We start from the raw sequence: 4,935 nt of genomic DNA, 5'->3' as shown, positions 1-4,935 counted from the left end.
GAGTATAAAGACAGGGCTAAAAACAAGTTCTTAATTTCAGTTTTGACAGGAAATCGGCAGTCAACCGGCTCTTTATTTAAATTTGGGAATATAATTAATAATTAGAATTTGATTTAATTATTTTTAATTTCCCCTCCAGAAACAACCAACTAATCAACCTTTGGATTTGGTGTAGCGATTCCATGGCAAGAGAACTGCCTAACAAGCCCTTCCCGCGTACCTCGATGGTCTAAATCTTTGCCAGCTGTCAGGCATTTCCTTCATAATGCTCACTTAAAGGTTATTAATCCGTAGTTACTTTGTATGTGTAACTGTACTTTGCCAGCATCATTATTTATTTTAAAGGACACAATGTTTTCCAATGGGTGTAGTAGTAATTCACAGTAGAAGAGGCTACTATGTTCATAACCTAAATAATTGTTTTTTAGTTTTAATACTTAGATGGCTAGATTTTTTTTTTTTTTTTTGCTGTGGTTTGACCAGACAGAGGTTTGAAGCGGGAATTTTGAAGGGTATGTTCATTTCTAATCTGCATTGATGGACATATTCTTTAGCTGGTTCTGAGACTTGCGTGGTGCATAGTGGAGAAGAACTGGAAATCTGACCAATTCTGCCACAGCGTATATGTATGCAGGGGAGATAAAATAGTTTCTCATCAATTATAGCTTTTGACATAAGTGTTTGCATGCAAACATGCAAGTCTAGAAGTGCAGGCAAATGATGAAGGCTCAGCCTGGCTTGTTTTGATTAATGTCAAACTCTGCTTGTTGCCACATGGAGAAGTTTATTTTGGAGATTTTCTTAGTGTTCTCTTTTGTCTACGGCCTGACTGCAGAAGGCAGGTTGTCCATAGTGCACACTAGTGCAAAGCCCTCTGACTGACTTGGGTTGGGGAAAGGGGGCTACTGCAGTATACAGTGCACCAAGTCCAGAGGCATTTAAAACCACTTCACTAACTCCTCTTCTCTGTGTCCTTCCTGCTCCCAGCTTCAGCACACAGTGAGCGATGAGATCTGCATGCAGGTGACAGAGCTTTACCTGTTGGAGAATAGCAACGGAGCTACCGGAGGCCTGCTGTCCTCACAGTCATCTCGGGCCCTTGTGGAGGCCACGTACCAGCGCAAAGCCGAGCAGCTCATGTCAGACGAGAACTGTTTCAAGGTAAAAACCATATCTGCCTGCAGTGATGCTTGGAGGAGGACTCCCGGAGGAGCTTGCTGAGAGAGGAGGGGAAGTACGAAGACTCGCTGAGAAAGGAGAATGGGCTCAGCTTTTCATTTTACGTAACTATCCAAATATCCCAAGGACCTCTGGACACCTGTGTGCTCCGCAGCTGTCATAGAGCTTGAGAGGGTGACCTGATTGTGCATTCTAGCCTGGTGGAGCTGCCGAGTACCTGCTCTGTGACTGTCGGTCTTAATATAGCCCTTGGCGGGGCTTGCATCAATCCAGACAGGAACTGTAGAACGAACAGGAAAAACAGAAGAATATTTCTATAAAGAGTTCCTCGGAAATGGGACATTTGCAAGGAAGATGGAAAAATACGTATCCTGAAGGAAAGCTGGGATTTGTCCCTGTATTTCTCAGTGTACCCAAAGCCAGAGTAATACTGTATTGAGTGATTGCTGTCACTAGGCTTTTAATCTCTGTCTCTCCCTCCCTCCTGTGGGGTGGGTCACTGACGCTTTCCACCTTTTTCTCCATCTCATCCATTGTAGACTGTAATGGTCTCTTACTAATATTTGTCACCTATGCGTTAAATAAACCTGACTCTCAGTTCAAATCAAATTCATACTTCTCGTCGCTGTGAAATCAGAAGTGGCCGGGCCCATCTTGAACTAGTGAAATTCACTGATAATGGCTTTGATATTTATAGGGCGTCTCTGTGTTCCCGATGAGAGTCTCAAAATAAGCAGGGAAGCAAAGAATTGAAACTGCAAAAATTGATCAGAAAACAGCATGCTGCTAAAAGGAGTCCAGCTCCTTGCTTTGCCTTTATAACCATCCCAATTTCGAGCAAACTCTGTGGGTAACAGAGAAATTTTTTCTGATCGTTAATAAAATACCAACTGTTCACTGCAGCAATTCATGCTTTTTTCTTCCACCTCTCTTTAAGTATGTCATGGTTCTCTATCCAGGAATTCTCTTCTGCCCATATATGTAGAATAATTTCTTTCTCCTTTTACCCTCTGTTAGATTAGCTCCTTAGTGATCTAGAACTTTCCACTCATTGTCAAAAGTCCTTCTGTGTTCAGATTGTGTAACTGGGGCTAGTATCCTACCGTTGCATAAAGTTTATTGGATTTATTTTTCTGAATAATTGGTTACTAAGTCTCCTTCCGCATTCTGCTTTGTAGCTGATGTTCATTCAGAGCAGAGGCCAGGTCCAATTAACCATCGAGCTGCTGGACACCGAAGAGGAGAACTCGGATGACTCCGTAGAGGCAGAGGTAAGAGCCGATTGTCCTTGGAGTTCAGCTGCAGCTATTAAGCATGTAAAGTTTAAATGGGGGTATAACTGGATGAAGATGGCAGAGCTGTCAGTGTTTCAGATGCTATAGTTTATGACCTGCTTCTAGTCCTACAGGACACATTCATTCTGTGACACAGTGCACTCAGTGAATTGGGTTGAACAAGCCTTGTTGGCATCTCTTATTAAGAATTTCAAAAACCAGACAGTGCAGGTGCATATAGGGGGAGGGATAGCTCAGTGGTTTGAGCATTGGCCTGCTAAACCCAGAGTTGTGAGATCAATCCTTGAGGGGGCCACTTAAGGATCTGGGGCAACAATCAGTACTTGGTCCTGCTAGTGAAGGCAGGGGGCTGGACTGGATGACCTTTCAGGGTCCCTTCCAGTTCTATGATATAGGTATATCCATCCATGGGGGGAGAGTGAGTGGGACTTGTGTGAAATATATGGAGTCTCCAAAGGTTGCTTTTCTTTCATCCACTTCCAACCAAACCCCTTCAGAGTTGGGTTTGAATTGTTTGATTTGGCAGATGTTGGTTAACCCCTTGTGTTCTGTGCCCAATTTCAGCGTTGGTCAGACTACGTAGAGCGGTACGTCAACTCTGATTCTGCCTCTCCCGAACTTTCGGGAACACCTGGCCCAGAAGCCGGTTTTCCTGCCAAGGTGAGTGAACAAGCTGTGGCTGTGAAAAGTGACACACAGACCACAAGTACCCATGTCAGCAGAGGGAGAAAATCTTACTCTGTCACAGTGTTAGCTATTGCAGTCACTTGTTTGTTTTTAGTACTCTGCCACTTTAGCAGACATTAACCTGGGAGTAGCATATAGAGACACAGTGCTGCTGTTTATTCCAAGAGCCCACCCTGGGCTCCTGCTCTTCAGTGACTGAGAGAGAGCATAGTCCACAGGCTGCAGAGAGGTCAGGGTTTGGGGAGTCACCAGCCCCGTTTTTTTTTTGGCAATCCTGCCTTTGCTTACAATAGCCCTCTAGCTGAGTGCAGAAGGTGCTGAGTCAGTGCTTTTCGCTAGCAGGAAGTTGGTTGCAAAACAGCTTTGAAAGGCCCTCACTCTCTGTAAACAGCTGAGACCAGTGGGTTGGCTTATGGTAGACACATGAGCCTAACCGACTTTAATTTGTGACCATTCCACTCTGAGCAATACTTTGGGTTCCGAAGGGCTGGCCTGGAGCCACCAGATATGCCCAGCCTAGTGGACAGAGGATGAGCACTAATCCCAGCAGGGAGTCTCTGGTTTACAGGAACCTGAGGCGGATCCGTAAGTGTCAGCATGGTCGGGAGCAGCAGGAGAAGGAAGGGAAGGAGGGAAACAGTAAGAAGTCCATGGAGAATGTGGAGAGCTTGGACAAGCTGGAGTGTAAATTCAAACTGAACTCCTATAAGATGGTGCACGTCAGGGTTCGGCAACCTCTGGCACATGGCTCGCCGGGGTAAGCACCTTGGGGCCGGGCCAGTTTGTTTACCTGCTGCGTCGGCAGGTTTGGCCGATGGCGGCTCCCGCTGGCCGCGGTTCGCCGCTCCAGGCCAATGGGGGCAGCGGGAAGCCAGGGCCAGCACATACCTTGGCCCGTGCCACTTCCCACAGCCCCCATTGTCCTGGGACGGCGAACCACGGCCAGTGGGAGCCGCGATCCGCCGAACCTGCCGACGCAGCAGGTAAACAAACTGGCCTGGCCGCCAGGGTGCTTACCCTGGCGAGCCGCGTGCCAGAGATTGCCGACCCCTGGTGTACATGATCAAATCGGAGGATTACATGTACAGGAGGACTGCTCTGCTGCGTGCTCAGCAGGTAGGAGTTGAGTGAAAGGAATGGGATGAGCAGCTGGTGTTTCCCTGAACCTCTTGCTCCCAAAGGGCATCTGGGGAGAGTCAGATAAAGTGTCCGGGGTGGGGGGGAGGGGTTGTTCTCCTGTAACATTTAGTAGTCTTCATATTGCTTTGAGGACTGGACACGACATAGTTTAGTCCACTGGACGCTGTAAACTTCCTCTGAATGTTCCTGAGATGTAACCCTTCCTTTCCTCCCCCTCCATTTCCCAAACTCTCCTGTTAGAGTAGACAGCTCTTAGCATCCTTTTACTCGTAGGTTTCTTGCCTAGGGGCACCTCACATTGGTTGCTAATCCCCCTTGTTAGGGTGGGCCTAAAAAAGGGGATAGCAAAGAACTGAAATGCTGAAAAACTGACCCGTGTTCTGACATAGCCCTCCAAGCTCATCTCATCAAGGAGCTGTGCCTCGACCCTGCAGTCACTGAGAATGGGAGTCTAGGGTTGCTCCCGGGCAGCGGAGCACTGCAAACGAATAGACCAGCTGCTTGAAAGTGCTGGGTGTGGGACTAGGATAGCCGCAGTGATGTCATAATTACAGAAAGGTCCAAGGTGGATAAAAATTGGAAGACTTTTTTAAAAATTAAATAAAATTCCTTTTTAATTTTTTTTGTTACTTAT

The 4,935-nt window shown here is 46.7% G+C and overlaps 1 pseudogene; it reads left to right on the top strand.

The window, feature by feature from the left end:
- The first annotated feature begins 981 nt into the window (after nt 1–981).
- On the top strand, nt 982–3,922 carry LOC135979595 (paired amphipathic helix protein Sin3a-like; annotated as a pseudogene).
- Nucleotides 3,923–4,935: the final 1,013 nt, after the last annotated feature.

This window comes from Chrysemys picta, unplaced genomic scaffold, assembly GCF_011386835.1.
Source record: "Chrysemys picta bellii isolate R12L10 unplaced genomic scaffold, ASM1138683v2 scaf1024, whole genome shotgun sequence".
NCBI lineage: Eukaryota > Metazoa > Chordata > Testudines > Emydidae > Chrysemys > Chrysemys picta.
Note: the sequence above shows the minus strand (reverse complement) of the source record. Positions and strands in the feature narration are given on the sequence as shown.